The sequence below is a fragment of the Diceros bicornis genome, chromosome 3, assembly GCF_020826845.1.
Source record: "Diceros bicornis minor isolate mBicDic1 chromosome 3, mDicBic1.mat.cur, whole genome shotgun sequence".
Lineage (NCBI taxonomy): Eukaryota > Metazoa > Chordata > Mammalia > Perissodactyla > Rhinocerotidae > Diceros > Diceros bicornis.
In genome coordinates, this window is record NC_080742.1 from 101,722,673 (window position 1) to 101,735,744 (window position 13,072).

At 41.2% G+C, this 13,072-nt stretch overlaps 1 protein-coding gene across 2 annotated transcripts in view; it reads left to right on the top strand.

Annotated features, from left to right (window-relative positions):
- Window positions 1–13,072, top strand: part of UBE3C (ubiquitin protein ligase E3C) — a 138,956-nt gene that overhangs the window by 91,853 nt on the left and 34,031 nt on the right. The gene's annotated exons all lie outside the window — the stretch shown is intronic.

The following is a 13,072-nucleotide window of genomic DNA, read 5'->3' on the forward strand; positions in this document are numbered from 1 at the left end:
ACCAGAATGTTATACCTGCTGACCACCTATATAGACACAATTCACCATTTATTGTAAATGAAAGGAAAAAGACTAGTTATGTAACCTAGTGGAAAATTCCTATTTAATGGCGAAACTTTCAAAACACTCCCTCCCGTTAAAGTCAGGGACAAGACAAGGAAACCTGCTAATGCCAATCCCGTTCATCATTGAACTAGATCAGTCCTAGCCTGTCTCAGTCCATTGAGACTGCTATAACAAAATACCACAGACTGGGTGGCTTATAAACAACAGAAATTTATTTCTCACAGTTCTGGAGGCTAGAAGTCCAAGATCAGGGTGCCACGTGATCTTGTTTGGTGGGGGCCCCTCTTCCTCGTTCATAACCAGTGCCTTCTCGCTGTGTCCTCACTTGGTGGAAAGGGGTGAGGAAGCTCTCTGGGGTCTCTTATAAAGGCTCCACCCTCATGACCCTGTCACCTCCCAAAGGCCCCACCTCCTAATACCATCACACTAGGATTAGGACTTCAACGTTTGAATTTTAGGGAACAAAACATTCAGACCATAGCATAGCCTGTGGGTATGCCATAGTGGGGAACAGAAGGAGATGAGACTTCATTTAAATCAGGAGTGGCTAACTGCTTCCCCACAGGTCAAATCCAGTGCAAAAATAAGTGTTTTTTTTTTTTCTTTTTAATTGATTACTAACATTTTAAAATGAGGAACATTTACACACAAGGTTATATTTCTGGGTTACTTTGTTTTATTTTGTTTGCTTCTTTGCACTTTAAATAAATTTAGTGTTGATAGTTGCTAATCCTAGCAGAATGTGGCTGGCAAATATCCCAATAAAATCAGTAATTGAAAATTACACCTAAGCTATTCTAAATGAGGCGGAAAATCATCTAGATTCTTCCCATGGGAAGTCAAAAATTAATGATTCTTGATTTTTCTTGGAATGAATGAATTCATCCCACCAATTGTAACGAATTGTAACTGTATGATAGAGAGAACGTGGTGCATTTGGGGAAGTGTGCAAGAATTCCTCAGTATTCAAATTCTCACTACCAAATATTCACTATAATGACAGTGAAAAAGTTTTACCCCAAATTCACTGTCTGAATCAGAAGCCTGTTGTAATATCTGGCAAGTCGAAGTGAAGGGCTAGAGAGAATGTGAGGTCATCTCAGTGGTTCCCCTGCTGGCTCGCCTTGTCTGAAGGAGGCGGCGTCTCCTGTTCTCCTCGTCCCCGATGCCCTTCATGGCTCCCAGCATCGGCTTCTACCAGGCACCCAGCGTCCATTCAGAAGATGACTTCTTTATTTTCATTATTGGAGATATTTCTTGCAGTAGAGAAGAAAGATGTAACTTATATCTGAATCTGTAAAGTATAATTGCATAGTGCACACAACATATCCACTAATAAGATTATTATTAAATAAAATTTATGTTTTATCTTATACAAGAATCCTTGGTATGTTGTTATATAGATAGGTAAATGTTTTTCATGGTATTTTGGGGAAACTCGTTAGGGTTTTTGGATGGTTTGGGAATGCATTTTTATTTCCCCTATAAAATAGTGGAACAGGGGGCCGGCCCCATGGCATAGCGGTTAAGTGCGTGCGCTCCGCTGCTGGCAGCCTGGGTTTGGAACTGATGTACTGCTTGTCGAGCCATGCTGTGGCAGCTTCCCATATAAAGTGGAGGAAGAGGGGCATGGATGTTAGCCCAGGGCCAGTCTTCCTCAGCAAAAAAGAGGAGGATTGACATGGTTGTTAGCTCAGGGCTGATCTTCCTCACAAAAAATAAATAAAAAAAGAAAAAAAAATAGTGGAACAGGAATGCCTAGTATCTAATATTTACTGTCCAACACATTTTTAGAGACAGATTGGTTTTTAACACAAGGATTGTAATCAGTACAGCTTCTGAAAGTTAAAGGTGTGACCAGAGGTGATGTTCTGGAACTGAGGGCAGCAAACTACAGCCTCTGGCCGAGTCCATCCACCTATTTTTTTGTTCCAAAAAAAAAAAGTTTCGTTGGAATACTGCCGGCCTGATCATTTACATATTGTCTGTGGCTGCTTTCCCTACAATGGCAGAGTTGAGCGAAGCCTAAAGAATGTGCTCTTGGGCCCTTTCCAGGACAAGTTTGCTGACCCTGCTGTAGGACTAAGCCAACAGCCAGATCATAAAGGGCCTTTATATTCCATGATGAGAAGTTTGGTCTTCATCCCATGCATTGTGGAAAATCATTGTTTGAAGCAAATGGCTGAGGTGATAGACTTACTACATTTTTAACTCCTTAAAAATGGTTAAGAAGGTAAGCACTATGGTCACTGTGAGGAGCATGGATTTTAAAGATTTTATTTATTTATTTTTTCCCCCCAAAGCCCCAGTAGATTGTTGTACGTCATAGCTACACATCCTTCTAGTTGCTGTATGTGGGACGCGGCCTCAGCATGGCCGGAGAAGCAGTGCGTCAGTGCTCGCCCGGGATCTGAACCCAGGCCGCCAGCAGCAGAGCACGTGCACTTAACCGCTAAGCCACGGGGCCGGCCCAAGAGCATGGATTTTAGAGGATAAGACTCAAAGTAGAAGAGCTAAGAGTCTGGGACAGTGATCTCGGTTCTAAGTGATGGTGCCCTAATTACAGTAGTGTCATGCTGTAGGGTGAAGTAAGCTGAGGACTGAAAAGTAACTACTGGATTTATCAGCAAGTTTTTGTTTCCTTGGTGTTTTTTTTCTTATAAGAGCTTATTGAGATATAATTCATATACCATCCAATTCACCCATTTAAAGTGTGCAATTCGGTACTTTTAGTATATTCACAGAGTTGTGCGACCATCACCACAATCAAATTTACAACATTTTCATCACCCATACATTAATAAGGACTCCTCCTTTCCTCCCCTCCCCAAACCCTAGGCAAACGCTAATCTACTTTTGTCTCTATAGAGTTTCTATTTTGGACATTTTATATAAATTGAATCATACAGTATGTGGCCTTCTGCGACTGGCTTCTTTCACTTAGCATAATGTGTTCAAGGATCATCCAAGTTGTAACATGTATCAGTACTTCATTCCTTTTTATTGCCAAGTAATATTGCATTTTATGATAACCACATTTATTTATCTATTCATCAGTTGATGGACATGTGGGTTGTCCTTGGTGATGTTTTTAGTGAAGTGGTATGATAAAAATGAGTTTGCTTTGGGGTGGGGAAGAGGAAGTAGAAAGTATAAAAATAGGAAAACTGGGGCTGGCCCTGTGGCGTAGCGGCTAAATGCGTGCGCTCCACTGCTGGCGGCCCGGGTTCAGATCCCAGGTGAGCACTGATGCACCGCTTGTCAGGTCATGCTGTGGCGGCGTCCCATATAAAGTGGAGGAAGACAGGCACAGATGTTCGCCCAGGACCAGTCTTCCTCAGCGAAAAGAGGAGGATTGGCATGGATGTTAGCTCAGGGCTGATCTTCCTCACACACACACACACAAAATGGAAAAGCGTGTTGGTGGCCTTTTCAGAAGGCTTGGCTCTGAAGGGAAGGAGAGAGAGGATCCCTCGAGAAAGAACAAGTTCCAGAAAGGAATGGGTGGGTGGGTGGGTTGGTTGGTTTTCAAAGATAAGGTAGCTTTGTGTAGGTAAAATGTCCATGATAAAGAACCAGATAAGAGGGATGGTTTAGGATATTGGGAAAGACACAGCAAAGAACTGACAAGCAGGTAAGACCCAGAGCCAGGCTCTCCAGGAGAACTTCCTGTGATGGTAGAGATGTCCTCTAGCTGACATGGGGCTGTGCAAGGAGTCAAATTTGTAATGTAATTTTCATCAGTTTGGATGTAAACAGCCGCTTGTGCCTAGTTGGCTGCAGCATTGAGCAGCTCTGGAGCACAGGTGGAGGGGTTGGCTTTAGGCAGCATGAACAAGAGAGGGTTTGTCTTTGTGTAGACTGGGTGAGAGGAAGGTCAGAAGGTGGGCCCTTACCTGGCAGCAGTGCCCAGCTGATGGAAGGATGGCGAGCTGGCCTAAGGATTCAGCCCTTAGCGCTTTGGCATCCAGAGAGACTTTGGGGAGTGGCACATGGGGAGGAAGATCAAAGAAGATGGGGTCTTAGAAGAGAAGAAAGAGGAGTGAACAGTGTTAAAGGCTGCTGTGAGGTCAGGAAGATGGGAACTATGACAGACACAGTTCTACCCACTACAGTGACATTGAGCCCAAGTGGTAAATCGAATGTGTGCTATGCTTAAAGCTCAATATTCAGAGACTATTATTAATTAGCTTTATCATCTTTAAATAAATAATAAATTAATGTTGCTATTGTAATTATTTTCTGTAAGAATCAGAACTATAATCATTTTCGACTTTATAATAAAATTCCTTTATATATCGTGTGTGTGGTTCTCCTCTCTCCAGTATGTATGGAACGGACCTGCCATTGTTCACCTTGCAACACTTTGCAGCATATGGAGTTGCCCATTTGAGAAGCAGCTTAATTAAAAATCAAGGCCTGCCAAGCAGATTGTGCTCTTGACTTTTTTTTTAAATAACAACTTTTTAAAAATATCATTCACATTCCTTAAAATTCAACCTTTTAAAGTGTACAATTCAGTGGTTTTTAGTTATTTACTGAGGTGTGCAACCATCACCGCTACCTAATTTCAGAGCAATTTCATCACCCTAAAAAGGAAACCCCATATTCCTTAGCAGTCATTCCCCATTCTGCCCCAACCCCACCAGTCCTAGGCCACCACTAATCCGCTTTCTCTCTCTATGGATTTACCTTTTCTGGACATTTTGCATAAATGGAGTCATACAACATGTGGCCTTTTTGTGACTCGTTTCTTTGACTTAGCGTAATGTTTTTAAGGTTCATCAATGTTGTAGCATGTGTTAGAACTTCATTCCTTTTTATAGCTGAATAATAGTCCATTATATGGTTATACCACATTTTGTTTATCCATTCATCCATTGATGGACATTTGGTTGTTCCCATCTTTTGGCTATTATGAATAATGCTGCTATGAACATTCATGTACAAGTTTTTGTGTGGACATATGTTTTCATTTCTCTTACCCAAAAGAAATATATGCCTAAGAGTGGAAGTGCTGGGTCATGTGGTAACTCTAGATCAAAGTGTCTGCAACCTTTTACAATCCCACCAGCAACGTGTGAGGGTTCCAGTTTCTTTTTTTTTTTTTTTTTAAGATTTTATTTATTTATTTTTTCCCCCCAAAGCCCCAGTAGATAGTTGCATGTCATAGCTGCACATCCTTCTTAGTTGCTGTATGTGGGACACGGCCTCATCATGGCCAGAGAAGCGGCACGTCGGTGCGCACCCGGGATCCGAACCCAGGCCCCCAGCAGCGGAGCGCGCGCACCCAACTGCTAAGCCACGGGGCCGGCCTGAGGGTTCCAGTTTCTCCACATTCCTGCCGACACTTGTTATTGTCTGTCTTATTATAACCATCCTAGTAGATATGAAGTGGTATTTCGTCATAGTTTTGATTTGCATTTCACTTATGGCTAATGATGTTGGGCATCTTTCCGTGTGCTTCATGTCTTCTGTGGAGAAATGTCTATCAAGTCCATTGCCTATTTCTTAAGTGTAGTTGTCTTCTGGGGCCGGCCCCGTGGCATAGCAGTTAAGTGCGCACGCTCTGCTGCTGGTGGCCCGGGTTCTGATCCTGGGCGTGCACCAATGAACCACTTGTCAGGCCATGCTGTGGCAGCGTCCCATATAAAGTGGAGGAACATGAGCATGGATGTTAGCCCAGGGCCAGTCTTCCACAGCAAAAACGAGGAGGATTGGCAGATGTTAGCTCAGGGCTGATCTTCCTCACAAAGAAAAAAAAATTTAGTTGTCTTCTATTATTACATCCTTTATATAATCTAGTTTCAAGTCCCTTATCAGATATGTGACTTGCAGAAATTTTCTCCCATTCTCTGGGTTGTCTTTCGCTTTTTTGATGGTGTCCTTTCTTTTTTTTGCTGAGGAAAATTCGCCCTGAGCTAACATCTGTTGCCAATCCTCTTTTTGCTTGAGGAAGATTCGCCCTGAGCTAACATTTGTGCCAATCTTGCTCTATTTTTTATGTGGGTCGCCGCCCACATATGCGGCGACCCACCACAGCATGGCTGCTGACAAGTGGTGTAGGTCCACCCCTAGCAACTGAACCTGGGCTACCGAAGCCAAGCACACCAAAATTAACCACTAGGCCACGGGGCCAGCCCTTTGATGGTGTCCTTTGAAGCACTAAAGTTTTTAATTTTAATGAAGTCTACTGTATTTATTTTTCTTTTTTTTGCCTATGTTTTTGGTGTCTTATCTAAGAAACCATTGCCTAAATCAAGGTCACAAAGATTTACACCTGTATGTTCTAAGAGTTTTGTAGTTTTAGCTCTTACCTTTAGGTCTTTGATCCATTTTGAGTTAATTTTTGTAGATGGTGTGAGTTAGGGGTCCCACTTGATTCTTTTGCATGTGGATATCTGATTGTCCCAGCACCATTTGTTGAAAAAACTGTCCTGGCACACTTGTTGAGAATCAGTTGACCATAAATGAAAGAGTTTATTTCTGAACTCTTAATTCTATTCCATTGATCTCTGTCTAGCCTTATGCCAGTGCAACACTGTTTGGATTACTATAGCTTTGTGGTAGGTTTTGTGTTTGTGTTGTGTGTGGGTATTTATGAATGACACGTGGTAATGGAACCCTAGGCCTAACAACCACAGAGGGGTAGTGGGAGGGAATCAGTATGTCCTGGGTATAAAAATCATGCCCCTTTGTTTGTATCTCTTTGAGATGCATCGTTATAGGCCCAGTTATTATTTATTTGTTCAGATTCCAAATGTTTCTACTTTAATAATATAGATTTTAAATGTTCTTCAGGTTTAATAATGGGCTCCAGCTTGACCTCACCATTATAACAGTATGTTTCTTGAGACTCGCCTTATCAGTTCAGTGACAAATTTCAGACACTGACCTGATGTTAGATTCCTTAGCATAAATTTCAAACAGATCATTTTCTCACTTGAATTTATTTTAAGATATAACATATCTCTCCCACCTGGAGCTGTGCCTGGCCTTGCTGTCAGTTCTCAGGGAGATAACATCTCTCCCTGTCCATGGTCGCTTGTGACGCAGCTGAGCCCCTCCAGAGGATGTAAGTTTCGTAACGCATTGCATGAAAATCTTTGAAATTATGTACCATAGTTCTTTCTGTTAAGGTGAGCCCAAGAACCTCCTAAATTAATAATAATAAAAATAAATTTAGAAATAATAATGAAGGTGAGCCTTTATTTTGCTAGACTAACCTGAAATGCTCCCTAAATTCGGTAGTTTTCACACAGTGCAGTAACAGACAACAGAGTAATTTTATTTGTGTAAATTAAATCTTATTAAAATTTTATTTTTACTTCCTGAATGTATAAATTGTCCAATCTTGATTGATATAGCGACAAGATAATTAGATGATCCTGGTTCACTGAAGTTTTCTGGTTAACTGTAGTTATGTAAGTCTGATGAGGACAAACTCATTTTTCCCTCTGTTCATTGACGTGCTGCTCATCCTGCAGGTGTTCTGAGGACACGGTCTCATTGTGAAGTCCTGTAGATTGAGAGGGGGAGTAGATGGCTCTGACTCTTGCTGGATTCCAGGGAGGAGAATTTGGGATCTAAACCTTTCTCCCAAAAACGAAGTTTATGTAAATTATATCTCAATAAAGCTCTTTAAAATAATGAAGTTTAGACAAAACCAATAACAAAACTATGGTTATTTGAGGATGGTAATTAATTTAGTTCCACATATTTAAGACTTTACTTATAGAATTTTCTGCATAGAAATTCCTAAAGGAGTACTAGTTTCTCAAACATATCTGATTACAAATGGTTAAACTTTGTACCAGCATGTTAAAAGTTGTCCAGGTCTGAGTGAGTGTAATAGTATTGCACTAATAGTGTGGTATCTGGACATTAAATCTTTAAGAGAAGAAAATTGTATATTGATTGATCATGATATTTATTGGGTCATAATATATTTAAATTTTCTTTAATGCATATGTTAGTGATTGTTTACTGTGATAAAGTACAGAGAGATCTTCAAGAGTAGCCCTGCATAGGAAGAATTACCTCATGTCACTGGTCACTTCTCAATTAAAAGTTCCATTAGCAGATGATTCCTGCTTCTGGTATGGGTTGTGATTGCATTTTATTGCCTGTAAATCAGGCTCCAGACGGGGAATAAATAAACAGCTCAAGGATGTGGTAATGTCGTCTTGAACTTTTTTTTACAAATAGAAGCACCTAGGTCCATTTAAGCCAATTAAGTTCAGAATATTTATTGAAGGAAATCTTTCATCATATTTGAATTCTATTTGAAAATGGCTCTTTTTTTCTTGCTTCAGAATATTGATTTAATTGGAACAGAATGCCTATAAATCAGATTATTTGATAATATCTTGGTCATATATTCAAAATTTTAATTAGCAGATTGTGAAACTTCAGCATAGTTTATAATTTTGTATTTTAGTAGAATTCATTGTGCACCTAATGTATCATGGAGTGTGATATTGGCAGTTAACAGTTTATTCTGAGATTTTTGAGAGTTGGAAAGATTTATTCTTCTATATCATTAGAGTCTTTTTATAAAATGCTCAATGAATCTGCTGAGGCTTTAAAACTGTGGATTAAGGTGAATACTAGTAATTTCAGTTACCTTGGTCCTTAAATGGCAAGGCTGCTCTTCTATAATATCTTGTTTTGAACTCTAAACTCATTCAGGGTCAGTGTACTTGAGCTTCTCCATCTGATTGTCATCAGACTAAGTGCTCTGTCTCTAAAATTAATGTATCTTTTCCCTTAGATTTTTTAAACATAATATTCAGAAAATAGTTGATCATTCTGTGCTTAGCACAAAACTTCCAATCAATGTTAAGACTTGTTTATTTTGGTGTCAGCAGATTTCACAAGCCAGCTTTCTCTGAGTTTGTTGATTATCCTCTGAGGATGGACGATTCCTTATGAGTCTGCTCTTGCTGACCTGCAACTTTTTTTGGAAGCGGAAAAATCAAAGATCATAATAATTTACAAATGATTACTTAATTTGAATCTTAGCCCTTCTGAGAATTGTACCTGCTTTTATAGCATTCTAATAATCATGATTTACATTCTTTTCCATTAAAAACAAAACATTCACAGATCTGGAGATTTTTCTTCCTGTCGGTTAAAGTCTTAGTTCTCTATATAAGTTCATTTTATTCCTTTGAAGTTAAACATGAAATAAAAATGGTTCAGATTGTACAGTAAAAATGACAGGTGTATTCAGAATTCAGTTGATTCCAGTGCCTAAAGATATTATTGTAGTTTAAGCCACTCCAAGATATTCACCAAAATTCTTTCTGCTCCTTGCTTACTATTGAGATTACCCTTCTCCTGTTTTTTAAGCACTCCCAAACACTGGTTCAACATGGGTCAGTATTATATTGAGGCCATTTTGCTTCTTCTGAGCCATGTTAAATTGTCACCGTGAAAAGGAGACACACAGACTCTTGCTGGCCCTGCTTCAGGTCTGCTCCTTGTCTTTGGCCTTGATTTGTGCAGTAAAGACAATAAATATCTAAAACAAAATATAGCCCTCTTACAAACTTTTAACATTTAAATATTCGTTTAGAATTAGTTAATTTAACTTTATGAAGAGCAAACCAAGTGAGGATGTGTATTGTTACTCTTGTTGTTTCTAAAATTGTGATCAACTTTGGGAGGCAGTGGTAGGTCTTTGAGTCCAAGCTCTTGGGTAAGACAAACCAAGCTAGGATTCCTAGTTTCACCAACAGGGATCTGAGCAGAGGAACGACAGGATCTGAATTATGTTTTAACAGATCTTCTTGCCTCTGGTATTATAAATAGCTTAAACGGGAGCAGGAACTCAAGCAGGGAGACCAGTTGGAGGTATCACAGGCATTCAGGTGGAGTAATCATGGTATCTTCATCCTGGGAAATAGTGTTGGAGAGGAGTAGTTGGATCCAAGAGGATTTGCTGATGAATCAGATGTTGGAATATGAGAGAGAAAGAGACAGTAAGCAGACTGCATGGATTGTGTTCTGAGAACTAGAAGGATGAAAGTGTCATTAAGATGGGGAAGATTTCGGCAGGAGCAGATTTAGGGAGGGGTGATGAGATGTTTGGTTTTCCCTAAGTTGGAGATGTCTGCCAGACATTCATATAGAAATTCGGGTAGTCAGTTGAATCTGTGGGCCTTGAATTGAGGGGCAAGGTCTGGGCTGAACTAACAGCATTCAGATTGTACTTCGGGTCATGAGACTGGGTGATATCCCCCAGGGAGTTAAGTGTAGCTAGAAATGAGAATGGACTGAAGAACTGAGTCCCAGGCCATTCCTAGATTTAGAGTTCAGAGAGTGAAGAAGAACTTAGCAACAGAAGTTTAGGAGAAGCGGCTAGAAAGGTAGGGAGAAAACCAGGGAAGTGTGGTATTTTGGAAGCCAAATAAAGACAGTGTGTCAAGGGAGAGAGGATACTGAATAGTGTCAGATGCTACTCATAGGTGCAGTAGATAAGAACTGAGAAGCGACCATTTCACTTAGCAGTGTGGACAAGCAGCTTTCATGGAGTGGTGGGGGCCAAAGCCTCAGCAGATGGGTTGAAAAGAATGGAAGCAGTGTCTTCCAGAAGTACCTTATTATGCGCTATATCCTATATCTCTGTAAGTATATCCCAACAGAAATATGTACATATATTCACCAAAATATGTGTGAAAGAATGTTTATAGTAACGCTATATTATATAGCCCAAACTGGAAACTACCCAAATGTTCTTCAGAAGTACAGTGGATAAGTAAATTGTGGGATATTCACGGGAACTACTGAATGAACAAACTACAACTGTTCACAACAATGTGGGTGAATGGCACAAACCTAATGTTGAATGAAAGAAACCAGAAACAAAAGAGGACATTCTGTAGGACTCCGTTTATATAAGTTGAAAACAGACATAACTAATTTATGTTGTTGGACATCAGGATCATTGACCCTTGAAGGGTGATGACTGTGGGGAGCATGAGGGGCATCTGGGATGCTAGTAATTTTCTGTTTCAGGGACTGAGTGTTTTGTGTGAGTGGATTCACTTGTGAAAACTGATGGAGCTACTTAGGATTGGGTGTTCCACTGCAGTGGACTTGACTACGATTACAAAAGGAAGGGTGGGAGGAGAAGAGTTGGGCAATCAGTGATAGACAACTCTTTTGAGGTGTGTCTCTGTAAAGAAAATTTGAGCCATGGCCTAACGATTGTGGGGCTAATAGAGCTTTGTTTTTGTTTTAAAGATGAGAGAAATAATGCATGTTTGTATGCTGCTGAAAATAAGTCAGTGAGATTGCTGTGGGAGAGAGAGGGAACACTTGCTGGAGCCATGTCCTAGAGAAGGCGCGACGACGTGGGGTCTGGTGCGCAATTAGAGGCAGTTTATGCAAGAAACAGGGAGGGGAGAGTATGTGGGCGCCATTGCAGAAGGTGGGAGCACGTGATCATTCTGATCGCTTCTTCTTTCTTGGTGAAATAGCAAGCAAAATCGTCACCCAAGGGTGAAGATGGAGGAGGAAGGGTTAGAAGTTTGAGGAGAGATGATGGGAATGTAGAGCCGATAGGTGCAAGAGTTTTCAAAAGTGTAGTTCCCAGACCTGCTGAATTGAAACTGCAGGTGGGGCCCAGCAGTCTGTTTCAACACGCCCCCTTGTGATTCTCATGCGCACTGAAATCTGAGAATGCCTGGACTAGGGAAATACAGCAGGACGGCCAGCTAGCCTAGGGCTTGCTAGAGGTCGGCACCATAAAGTGAAGTGAGTCCAACCAGTGTGGGGAGTTATTTTTCTCCAGGCGCAGACTAAGGTGTAGAGTTGGCCAGGTGAGTTGGGAGTGTATGGGAGCGATGACAACATCTGGACTGTTGGGAGAGGAAATTAATCAGTGAGACCTGAGGGGCAGGGTCGCGAAGACGGTGAGCAGACAGTAGTGTGAGGTGTGGTTGTTGGAGTTGGGGACGCACTGGCGAGGTGGAGGGAGTCGGAGTGTGGGATAGCTACAAGTAAGGTGTGAAGGGGCACTCAGTCACTGGTGATGACAGGCCTAGAACAGGACTGAAGACCAGGTGGCTGAGGTAGAGGAGAGCGCGGCAGGGGATGAGAGTGATGACAGGGACATCAGAGTGTGCTGGAGACTGTGACAGCAGCAGGGAGGCGGTGGCCGCCCCAAGGGCCTGCAGTGGGTGTTCTAGCCCAGTGACATGAGGTTCAAAGCCAGGGACTGGGGGCATGGGGGATCTGGAGTACCAGTGAGGAACCGAGGGGCCCCTGCCTCACTTCTGCTCCCACTGGTACGAGAGTGTGAAGGAGCAGACAGCCACTAATGGAGAGAGCTGCTGAGGAGCACAGAGTGTTGCACCCTCATCCTGAAAACACAGTGTTCAGAGCTGCAGGAGAGTCAGGAGTAATGCTGTGTCTTAGATGTGAAATAAGGAGCACAAAAGAAAAAACAGATAAACTGAACTTCATCAAAAACTTTTGTGCTTCAAAGGACACCATCAAGAAACTGAAAGGACAACCCACTAAAAGGGAGGAGATGTTTGTAAATCGTATCTGATAAGGGACTTGTACTAGAATATATAAAGGACTCAGTAATAAAGACAACCTAATTAAAAAGTGGGCAAAGGATCTGAATAGACATTTCTCCAAAGAAGATAAATAAATGAGCATTAAGCACATGGAAAGATGCTTACCATCAGTCATCAGGAAAATGCAAATCAAAACCACAGTGAGAGACTACTTCACACCCACTAGGACAGATAGAGTCAAAAAGACAGATAATGACAAGTACTGGCAAGGATGTGGAGAAAAGGGAATGCCCCATACATTGCTATGGGAATGTAAAAAAGTGCAGTCACTTTGGAAAACAATCTGACCATTCCTCAAACAGTTAAACAGAGTTACCTTTTGACCCAGCCAACATATATCCACACAAAAACGTGTACAAAAATGTACACAGTAGCATTATTTATAATAACTAAAAGGTAGAAATAAATATCTA